A 12502-nucleotide genomic window follows, 5' to 3' on the forward strand; every position below is an offset into this window, starting at 1 on the left:
TTTCAACAGTAGGGGTGTATGTTCGTTGTTGGAATGTCACTTGGTTTCGTGTTTCCTGTGTCAGCTCAGTCCATGGAGACTTGTAAGGAGGAATAATAGACACTAGGCAGACCATAGAGGATTTCTATCGGGGGATTCTCCAATACCTAAGTCTTAAATTTTTTCATTGTAGTCTTTTCCATTTTAAAATGATCATTATGTGAGATTTTCATTTTAGTTCATCAAATTTAATTTTCTTTTCAAATTCTAGCTGTTAAGAGAGAGGGAAAAAAGAAAAAGAAAAAAGAAACGATGCCTTCTTTTAGCACTTAACAGCAAAATCAATCACAAAATGACTATCTTAAAATACAACTTAATTGTCTCATTCTAAAAGAATCTATGACATGTGAAGGTGAGCTGTGAGTTCTCTCCTCCCTTATTTCATTTGAATTTTTGGAAATATAGAGAATCTCTCCTTGGCTTCGCTATGAGCTCTGGTCTAGCATGAGCCTCTTCCTATCTTGTCAAAGGGTTTTCCTACCCCACTTGTGGGTATTTCTCGGCCCTTTGTGCAGGTTTATGCAATCCCTTGCGTGGATCTTAAGCCAGCCTTGTGGGGGGTTTTGTCCAGATCTTGGACCGGTTTGGATTCAAGCTCCTTACAACAAAATGTTTGGAAATAAAATTTCTGTTGTTTATCTCAACGAAAATAAATAAATAAATCTATGACAGGATTCCTTGTTAGCCTAAAAAACATTTCAAGTTGGTAAAGTAGCATAAAAAATGTATTCAATTTAAAATCTCCAATTATATCAAAATGCAATTAAAGCAATCAAATTGGACAATGGTGTACCAAACATTTCTACACTACTACATCAACCTTTGATAAAGTACTTAAGCTTTAGATATCCACTGTTAACTAATTGAAACTTGAAGACACCCAAGAGGAATATTTTTGTTTCAGACATTTTGATGAATACTTTGCGTAGACATCTTTCAGTCTTCACTAACACCCATTTACCAAATTTGACGTGATAATTACTTATGATGGTACATTAACAAAGTATCATGCTCGTATACATTTAACTTATGTGATAGTAAATATGCAAATTCTATCATCTATGAGCTGTAGCATGAAAAAGAGAAGGAAAAAAACAACTTAGAAATACAAATTTCCCATCATGGATATTATTATTACCGGTTAAATCATTATTTCCCAAACTAGAAAATGGCACTAACACACTTGGATGGACTCCACATGGGACTCATTCAATGGCATATGTGATATGACCCACCAAAAGAGATAGCCTTAAAGAGGGAATCTTTGATTGAACAAACATTATGGGCTGCAGAGCAGTATCCTTCACTCACTCAATTCCTCTTTGTGAACTTAGGGTTAAACTAAACATCAGAGTATTCTTAACCCACCCAAATTCCTTTTTTCTGAGTTAATCCAAAGCCTTTTCTCTCTATAGGGGATAAAGACTAGTAAGCCACTTAATAGCAAATGTACAAACATGAAATAATGCGCTTGTAATGTATGGCAAAACAAGCTTGAGTGATGTGCTTGCTAATTTGTTATTACAGTCAGAAAACGTGTAAATGGGTCCAAGACTCCAAATATGCATATATAGGCGACTATTTCTGTCTTTTGTAATTGTTGTTTTATTCTTTCCATTGTTGGTTCTCTTCACTTTTCTCTTCGAAATGAGTTGTACATCATTTTCCTTTTTGACAATAATATTCATTTCTTTTGGGAAATTTTTTATATTTTAGAAGACCTGTTGTGAGTCTAAGACATCAAGAAATTAATGTTTAGTTTATACTTTTGCTCTCTTCAATAAGTGGATCATCTTGCATTGCTCCCTCTATAAAACCAGGCAGCCCCTAAACTCCCCACTCCACACATGACATGAGAAAGGGGTCTTAACTCTTCAACGTAGTTGCCTTTAACCCTGTTTTCGCTATCCCCTTTAAGCCACTATAGAGTTTACACTCTCTCAGCCACACACTTTCCCCTGAACTTCTCAAGGGCCAGGCCAAGCCACTAACTATAGTGTTTTCCATCAAATTGTACCTTGTCAGTCTCTAAAGTTTATTTATTTATTTTTTGTTGAAAATCTCTAAAGTTTATTTATTGAGCACTTTCAAGTGAGCACCAATAATCTTGTAATTCAACTAACAATTCTTGATCTTTTCAACAAACATGTATAAGGTTCAAATCTTTACTTCCCATTGTAATTATCAAATTATAAAAAAATAAAAGTTTTAAGTAGGTGTTATTGGTCACTGAAATTTAAATTATGAGTGTTATTGTTCCATTTGTCAACTTTATTTACATCAAATTACAATATTCCAAGTAGCAATTATGTGTATTAGAGGTCAATTGTCCTGTTAAAGAGTTAAAGTCTCAAAGACTCAGGCGACTCATTCTAATCCTTAGGAAATAGTGACTCTGCAACTTTTCTATCATCTATGAGCTGTAGTGCAAAGTGACATAATAGGTCTTATAAATGCAATTTTCCTATAATGGATATTATTTTGACCTGTAAAATTATTATTTCCCAAACTAGGAAATGGCACCTTGGAATTTGGATTGACTCCACACAGGACTCATAATAGCATATGTGATAGATGATCGGATTAGGACCCACCCAAAGATACCCCTAGACCTTGCAGATTGTCAAGTAGAGACTTTTTTTTTTTTTAATACTAGATTATAAATATTTACTCTAAATTATTGAGTCTTAAAATTTTGAGTTGTTTCATGTTAATTAGTCTCTCAAATTTGAGATTTTCATTTTAGTTCATCAAATTTGATTTCCTCTTTAAAATCATCATTTTGTTTAGCCTTTGTAAAGAGAAAGGTAACACTTATCAGCCAGATGACTTACAAAGATAGATGAAAGGGCAATCATGAAATACAACTTAATTGGCTCAACTTAAAAGAATCTATGACATAGCTAAAAAAAAATGTCAAGTTGGCAAAGTAACATAAAAATTGTATTCAATTTAAAACCTCCAATTATATCAAAATGCAATTATATAAAGAATCAAATTCGACAATAGTGTACCAAAAATTTCTAGACTACTAGATCAACCTTTGGAAAAGTACTTTAAGCTTGAAGAGACCCAAGAGGAATATTTTTGTATCAAACATTTTGATGAATGCTTATACTTTGCATCCACATCTTTGATCTTTCAGTCTTCACTACCATAATAACTTTTGATGGTACATTAACAAAGTATCATGCTCGTACATTAACTTATGTGATAGTAACCATGCAAATTCTATCATCTATGAGCTGTAGTATGAAAGAGACTAGAGAGAGAGAGAAAAAAAAAAACTTAGATATACAAATTTCCCATAAAGAATATTATTATTACAGGTTAAATCATTGTGTACCAAACTAGGAAATGGCACTAAAAGTCTAAAACACTTTAATAGACTCCACATGGGACTCATTTGATGGCATAGGTGATATGACACACCAAATAAAATAGATAGCCTTAAACTTTGCATGGTGTGAAAGCCGAATTAAAAAAAAAAAATTATTACATTTTGATTCTTAAAATTTAGAGTTAGTTTCATTTTATTCTCTTAAATTTGAAAATTTTCATTTTAGTTTACAAAGTTTGATTCTCTTTTCAAAATTGTCATTATGTCTATGCCCATTACTAATTTTGCCATTAAGAGAAAAGAGAGAAAAAAAGGAAAGAAAATAGTGTCGTTTCGTTGGCACCTATGACCTAACAACTATATCAATCACAATAAATCAATGACAAATGAAATGACCATCTTAAAATAGAACTTAATCGCTTCCCCCTTTAAAGAATCTATGAAATGGTTCCCTATTAGGGTAAAAATTTCAGTTTTGCAAAGTAGCATAAGAATTGTATTCAATTTAAAATTTCCAAATTAGATAAAAACGCAATTAAAGACATCAAATTTGACAGTGGTGTACCAAAAATTTCTACTCTATTAGATCAACCTTTGAAGCTTTGGATCTCTACTAATAACAAATTGAAAGAGACCCAAGAGGAAAATTTAGGTGTTAAACATCTTCATGCATGCATTACATCAACATCTTTTGTCTTCGCCAACACACATTTTCCATAGGTGGTAGTAACTTTTGACGGTACATGCACTGTTTTAAAAACCGGACCGGACCGGCCGGTCCGACCGGTTCAACCGGGAACCGGAGGCCAATCCGGTCCGGTTAAAAGGTCAATAATCGGTCAATAACCGGAAAACCGGCCAAAAACCGGTCAAAAACCGGGGTTGAACCGAAAATTTTAAAAAAAACGGTTCTTTGACCGGTTCGGTTTTTAAAACCATGGGTACATGAACAAAGTAATCATGCTTGTCCTATCTTGAGGACATGGGGATGCTGTGTATCTCATGATCATCTTGACAAGATATATCGAGTGTTAGTACATGAATAATTGTACTTCTTTCTATTTATATATTGACAAGGTATCACATGATCACATGATCGATCGTCTTCATAGAGTTTTCACTATTCTTAACACAAATTTTTATATCTATATCAACTTTTTGAAATGTTGTTTGAGAATTTTTCGAAATTGGGAATCAAACATTTTTTGAAATTAGGATATTAACAAATTTTGGAATTCAGATATTGAACACAATTAAATTTTTAACTACATAATTAATTATTTTTGTGTTCAATTATTTATTAACTATGAAATAGATTTATTTGTTCTTATTATGCAATAATTTACATTACACTTTTCGTTCATTATGTAATTTTTTCTTTTTAGAAACAATTTCATTTTGTAATTAAATATTCAACTAAACTAAAAGATGAAACTCACCTATGTTCTAACTAAAGCCAAGGCCATGGAGGAAGGAATGCAGTTTGCTTGGGAGATGGGTATTAGAACTACAATTTTTGAATGTGATTCATAGGTGGTTTTTCACTCCCTGCTTGGTTCAACCACTCCTCTATCAAGCATCTCTAACATTATCTCAAGGTTTTTGTTACATGCTTAATGGTTTAGTGATTGCAAATATTCTTTTGTTTCATGGGATGGTAACAAAGCTGCACATGGTCTAGTTCAATATGCTTGTCAGAGTTTAGTTCTTGATGCTAGAAACCTATTAGAGTTTAGTTCTTGATACTAAAAACCTATTACAGTCTAGTTCTTGGATAGAAGAAACTCTATGTATCATTGAGCACTTAATGTTTCAAGATATAATGTTTTTATCCTTATCTGAATAAAATGAACTACTTTTCATTAAAAAAAAAAAATACAGTAGGCATGTAAAAGAGAGAGAAAAAAAAAAAATGATCCCAATGCACATGTGGATAGTAATTGTCCACACTGCAAGCTACAGTACCGCCAAGATTACAAAACAAAAACAAAGACATTTGCACTTTGAAATACTTGCATGCTACTAAACCCCTTTTAACATTATATCAAGGGTAAATTTGTAAAATAGACCCTAAAGTTTGAGTATGTTTAAATTTTACATGTCGAAGTTTCAGAATTTGGATTTTATCCCTTGAAGTTTGGGGTGCTTGGATTTTACACTTTGATGTTTTAAAATTTGGATTTAATCCTTAAAGTTTCTAGGTATTTGGATTTTACCCGCATAAATTCTGAAATTTTACGACGTAAAATTCAAATAGCCCCAAATTTTATGGATTGAAATTCACAAACTCCTAAAATTTAGGGTGTAAAATATAAATTATGAAACATTAGGATGTAAAATCTAAACGCCACCAAATTTTATGAAGTAAAATCTAAATTTTAAAATTTTAAAATATAAAATCTAAACAACTCAAACGATAAAATGTAATTTACAATTTACTATTAATTATAATTCAAAATTACACCTAAGCGGCTAAACCCACTGACCCAATGCACACAGACTACACAGTCACGTACCCACTCATGACTCACCCACAATACCAGACCAGACCCTCTATTTTTTTTTTTTTGCTGAATTACCAGATCCTCTAACTTGGAACCAATATCACAAAATACAGATTACAGAGTAAAATACAGTCAGAAAGCAAATATCAAATACGCGAGAAGCAGATCGTACGACTATGCTGAGGAGGCGTCACTGCACGATGATCATCGGAAAGTTGGCAGCAGTGGCGTGGCGTCCTGTACACACTCAAACTCTCTCTCTTGACTCTTCAACACTGGTATTCATGAATATCTGTATAAATGGTTTTTTTTTTTTTTTTTTTGAAAGGCTAAAAACTGTGCTTCTTGTGAAATGTTTTTGGAATATTGTTTGTTGTTTTGAACTTTGAATTAATCAAATATCCCAGAATCAAAGTTCGTTCAAGTTGGCTTTGTCGATGGCATTCTTGGCTTTTTTGCATATGGTCTCTAATATACTCTGTTTCTTTCTTATACATGTTAAAATTATTGTTTTTGTATCTACATAAGCACTTTTTTTTTTTTTTTTTAATAAATTTTTGAGTGAACCCAATTCCTATTTGTGAATTTTGGGTGAAAAGACATTGTGAAATTTGGGTTAAACATCAGAGTATTCTTCACTCACCCAAATTTTCCTTTTTCTGTTATAATACAAACCCTTCTCTCCCTGTAGAGGATAAAGACCAGTGAACCGCTCGATAGCAAATGTACAAACAAGAAATGATAAGCTTGTTATATATGGCAAAACAAGCTTTGAGTGATGTGCTTGCTAATTTGTTATTTACAGTCAGAAAACGTGTAAATGGGTCCGAGACTGAAGACTCCATGATGCATATATAGGCAACTATTTGCGTCTTTTGTAATCATTGCTTTATTCATTTCTATGTTGGTTCTCTTCACTCTTCACTTTTTACTTCGAAATGAATTTTACTTCATTCTCCTACTCTTTTTGACGACAATATTCATTTCCTTTGAGAACATTTTTTACTTTCTAGAAGACTTGTTGTGAGTCCAAGACATCAAGAACTTAATTATTGTTTTAGTTTAAACTTTGGCCCTCTTCAATAAGTGGCCCATCTTGCATTTGCTCCCTCTATAAAACCGGACAAGCCTCATACACTCCTCACTCTACATATGACATGAAAAAGGGGTCTTAAGTCTTAACTCTTCAAAGTTGTTGCCTTAACCCCATTAACCCTTTCCTATTTAAGCCAAGTTTAGCCAAACCACCTGCTATATAGTGTTTTCCATCAAATTGAGCCAACTTGTAAGTTTTCATGCATTATCTTTCTTTCAAATTTGTTTGTTCTTGAGTATTATATTGGTTTGGATTTCTGAAATTGTGAAGTGTGTGTTTTGTTCGAGTATGATTTAACCTTTTTTAAAAAAAAGGATCTTTTATCTAGTTTCTGTGAGTTGGAATATGAGTGTATCTTAACATATTTTTTGTTTGGGGAAGTGTTTATTGCACACACTATGTGGAACAAGTATTGGCCTTTAATTTATATTTTAGTGACCCTCGTTTTAAATTTAAAACGTTTCAGCAATATGCTAGCTCCACCAAGGGAGTGTCCATGCACTTGGCAAACAGGTCTGAGGCACCTTCAAAGAGCAAGACAGCGAGCCAAAAGGAAGAGATGGAGAAAATATACTAGTGCTGCCTTTCTTTTGAGAATGGGAGATTTTGGGAAAATAAATAATAAATAAGTTGGTAAGTTTTTTAGCTTTTTTGGTTTTTTTTCCTGCTAATGTGATAAGTATCAATTAAATAAAATTTAGGGCAAGTTTCACTTTAAACCTATAGTTTAGGGTGGACTTTTTTTTTTGATAAACAGGGGTAGACTTTTGAAAAATAACAAAATAAACTTTTTGAAGTTAACATTGGTATAACGTTGTGTTGAAAAACATCTAATCTTTTTAGATCTTATATCAATTTGATCCATTAATGTGTATTCCTGTAGAATTGCCGTTTATGGTTTTTTATAATATTGCAAACTGCTATCTCATTGTTTGTCATTGTTACATGTATATGGTTCATGATTATATATAATATAAGCAATATTTTGCTTAAAATACTTTTGCTGGCAGCTGTAGAAAAGTATTCTCTAAAACTTGTGTGTATGTAATCTTTTTAGGCCGTCTAGAAGTCTTGATGCACAAGAACTGTGTTCAAGAATTCACACAAAAGTCGGCCATTCCGCTGCCGATATATAAATCTATAAATGAGGGTTCAGAGGATCGCACCTGACTGAATGGAGTGGAGTGCCTTATATCTCTCCAAATACTTTTTCAAAATGTAAAACAGCAGTACAAAACAATGCTGAACATGCAGAAAGAGCAGAGAAAGTAATATCAGTCAAGGTGGTGCCAGAAACAGGAAAATCCTGTGATTTCAGATTCGACAACCTCAGAGCTATGTATGCGGCAGAGGAAAAGAAGAAGAGTGAGAGTTTGAAAAGGACCAAATAAATATTGTATATTGTTCTGAAGAAGTAAGAAGAAGAGTGAGAGTTTGAAAAGGAGGAAATAAATATTGTATATTGTTCTGAAGATCGAGGATTAAAATAGTAAATTTCTTAAAAGTGATTGGTTAAATTTGTTTACGTTTACAGTTTCATGACTTCTGTGTTTCAAAATGTTGAAAAGTTAAGAGCATCTTTGTTTCTTAACTTAAATCACTCTGCTATCAGAAAAACTAGTTCTGGACATCTGGTTGACTAGGACTAGTAGAATTGCTGATTGGATGCAGGTATTCTATCACTACCGTGTCTTAACCAAATTTGCCTCTAACCATATGAGAAGCCAATGGTAAACCCCACTAGCTGCTATATTTTTTCCACATTGTCTCATCAACCACCCCAGACCACTGAATAGAATGAACAAGTAAAAAAGACACTAGGCTTGAACAAAAATTATGATTCTCTTTAAGCAGTAACTAAGCTCGAAAGGGAACAAATCTCATTGAAAGTAGAGTTTACCTCACTGTCTGGACAACGACATTGGATCCAAGTAGGCAAAGAAGCAATCCCAAGCCAACCTGCATCAATCAAGGTTGAATAACCCAGTTAGCCTATGGCAGTGACAATATAGCAAGAAGATACAATACTAGAAAGACCAAGCTTGTTAGAATAATAATGGTTCAATGATGAAAATAACATTTTTTCTTTTCTAACCAATTTTTTTTTTTTTTATTAAAACTTTTGAGACAAATGACAATTTATGGTATATAGTATAAAAAAAAGTAGATATTGAATTCACACTTTGTCTCCACTCCAACTCATTTTGTCTATTTATTTTATAGATACAATAGGATTTGATATCTATGACACCCCTCGATGATAAGATTACTAATTATCGTACAAAGACACCAATAGTTTTTTTTTTTTTGAAAAATATTTTTTTAAATTTTATTTAATGTAAGTGATTGATTACTATTCATCTTACTACACCTATAAATTTATTTATTTTTAATGTAAGCCAATTAGTTCAAGTAAATGAAGTCCCTACTCTACTTCCCAAAAGATACTGAAATTCCATATGTTAGGCCAGGGACAATTTATCAAAGCTCATTATACCATCAAACCATGTGCCATCAGATTATACTTTTTTTTTTCTTCTTGATTAAACTATTGCCTCTAAGTCGAACTAGATGGTACTAATAAAGATGAAGTTAAAGAGAGAAAGATTGGGATAAACAAGTTACAAGTTGCAAGAGAGTGAAATATTGGGGTGGTGTTTGGTTATGAAGGAAGTCTTTGGGCTTTGTGTTTCTGTCTTTGAGCAGAACAGAAATTCAAATTCCAAGTATTTGTTATCAGTGTATTGCTATGATGGGCTTCCTGTGATAGGCCCGTTATATAATTTAGAGAAGAAAAAGAGAAAAACCAAAAAAAAAAAAAAAAATTCCCGCTGTCGGGATTTGAATCCGGATTCTTAATTACTAGAGAATTGCCAATGTGCTACAACAGAACTGTCGAACCGTGTGCTTTACTGATCCATCCAACGACCAATTGGTGAAGGATGAGGGGGCACAAATCTTTTATAGCATTCGATCGCAGACCAAGCCCATTGGTATTAGAGCGAATTGTGAAAATCCCTTACAATCCCCCCCTCACAATGCGGCTCCAACGACTTTGTTAGAGATATATATTAGACATATTAGCCCAATGTAATAGGCCCAAGCCCATTCCTGCTTGTACTAGTAGTCTAGGGTTTAGTCGCCTATATATACTCATGTTAGGGTTCATTGTAACACAGGAGGTTATTGTACTACACTCTCATAGAATAAAGATGTAGCACTTAAGGGATTCCTCCGTGGATGTAGGCCGTAAGGCTGAAACACGTAACCCTCGTGTTCTCAGTGTTCCTCCTCTATGCTTCCTCTTCCGCATCTACTCTAGCATACACAACATGATATAACACATCTCTATGCTAATATTTAACATGGTATCAGAGCCAAACTTCGTTCTTGGCATCAAACAAAACATCTCTAGCAAGCAAAGAAGATTCTCACGTGCATACCACCATCTGAAGTCACACATGTTTCTCTGCTGGATCTAGAATCCACGTGATCTCGCAGCCACCGTAGCGCAGTGCTGTGTCCAAGATCCACAAACTTAAGCAAAGCCGTGACTTAACTTTTCAGATCTGTGCACATCAAGACTTCGCCAGTCGAAACCGACACCATAGGCGTGCTCCTCGGCCTCCCGTGAGGAAAACCTAGAAATCCGGTCACCCGAAGCCCTGCCACGCGCCGCCACGCGCCTCAGTTGTCTTCGGAAAATATCCACGCGCCGCCTCAGATTCTGACTTCCGGATTGTGCTCTTGGTACACGCGCCGCCATGACGGCCTCCTCGTCCATCGATCTAGAGAACCTGAAATTCTGGGCATCAACCGAGCTTACACGGGCCGCCACGTGCCTCTCAAGTTTCTGGCTTCTCCCCCACGCGCCGGCAATGCCGTCACGCGCCTTCCACTCGCCGGAAAACTGCTACTGACGTCATCCGATGACGTCATCACTCCACGTCAGCAGCCACGCAAGCTCGTCCACGTCAGCGACACGTCACCAGCCACGTCAGCAATGTCGTCTCGTCAGCACCACGTCGTTGACCCGGACCGACCCGACCCGGACCACCCGGATCTGACCCGTGAGCACTTTGACTGTTGACTTTGACTCTGACCAGTTGACTTTGACTTTGACTTTTGCATTGACTTTTGACCAAAAGTCAAAATTTCCAAAAGGGCTTATCTTGCTTAGTTTTTCGCGTAGATTCCGATTTTGGCCTCCGTTTCTTCATTTGAAACTCCGAAATTGGACATTTGGCACATTCTTCATTGTGGTTTCTTCAAAGGCATTCTTCAAGGCATCTCCAAGTGATCTTCTCATGCTTATCCAACCTCAAGCCTTCATCGAGCTTCCGCCTTGAGTTTGAGGGAGGGTGTTAGAGATATATATTAGATGAAAGTTCAATAACGTGTACAAAAACACTTTTGAACGTTTAGACCCCCAAATACCAAATTAATCAACACACGCAATATGTTAAACAACTAGTGTGCGGAAACTTAACATATGCTATAACATGGTATTGATTAAACAACTATCTAAGCCACAACAAAATAAATCACAGCAGATAATGAAAAGGCAGAGATAGAGAGGAAGGAAGATGCAAACACAGCGATAACACCAGATATGTTATCGAAGAGGAAACCGAAGACCTCGGCGAAAAACCTCTCCGCCGCCCTCCAAGCGGTAATCAATCCACTAGAAAATACAGTTGGGATACAAGGACAGCAATAGACCCTCCAAGCCTAATCTACCCAATGCACCTAAGCCCTCCAAGCTTCTTGCTCCAACGAGGTTGCGCCGAACCTTTTTCTTTTCTAGCTTTCCGGATTCCGCTACTTCACCGTAGCATCAACCAATGAATATTGGCTCCTTCCTAACTGCTTCCCAGAACTCCAAACGACTGTCTCACAGAGATGATAATGGTGAGAACCAGGTTTGGTATAATGGCCTCTCAAGGATTTGACAATGGAGAGGAAGAGAGTGAGGGATTTTGATGAGACTCTAAGGTAGAGATTGTGGGTAAAACAATCTGGTTTTTCTTTAGGGTTTCTCTCTCAAAATTCTCTCTGGAAGCTCTCTTTCAATCGTGGGTTAAAAGGGTATTTATACTGAAGAGGAGTGGAATGCGAAACGTCAGGTTTTTCCAAAACAGGGGTGGCTCGCGGCTTGACCTCGCGGCTTGACTAAGTCGCGAGTTCCAGTCGCGAGTTAACCGTATGGCCAGTTGTCCTGTTTTGTCCTGTAGTGCTCCAGCTAGCATGACTGTTCATCTTCCAGCATGCTTGGCACGTGTGCATCTTCTGGCGGGTTGAAGCCGCGAGTCCAGCCGCGAGTCCCAGCCGCGACTCTCTGTTTTCTTGCACACTCTTGAGCAATCTTCACACTATCTCACTCACTACCCTTACAACAATCCCACCTAAATACAGGGTTACTAAATGCTGAATTACAAGCAAATTTGGCACGGAATAAAGCCAATTAGATGGTTGAATAAATTCAACCTTACAATCTCCCCCTTTGGCTATTCCGTGACAAAA

General features: G+C 35.7%; 1 long non-coding RNA gene across 2 annotated transcripts; it reads left to right on the plus strand.

Moving 5' to 3' along the window:
* Positions 1 to 5928: 5928 nt before the first annotated feature.
* Positions 5929 to 8518, plus strand: LOC126707434 (uncharacterized). Of its 2 annotated transcripts, none has more exons than XR_007648954.1 (3): positions 5929 to 6161; positions 7446 to 7612; positions 8037 to 8518. It is a non-coding gene; the product is annotated as an uncharacterized LOC126707434 (long non-coding RNA). The 2 variants fall into 2 exon arrangements; XR_007648955.1 differs by lacking the exon at positions 5929 to 6161 and adding an exon at positions 6464 to 7168.
* Positions 8519 to 12502: the final 3984 nt, after the last annotated feature.

The sequence above is a fragment of the Quercus robur genome, chromosome 11 (genome assembly GCF_932294415.1).
Source record: "Quercus robur chromosome 11, dhQueRobu3.1, whole genome shotgun sequence".
NCBI classification, from domain to species: domain Eukaryota; kingdom Viridiplantae; phylum Streptophyta; class Magnoliopsida; order Fagales; family Fagaceae; genus Quercus; species Quercus robur.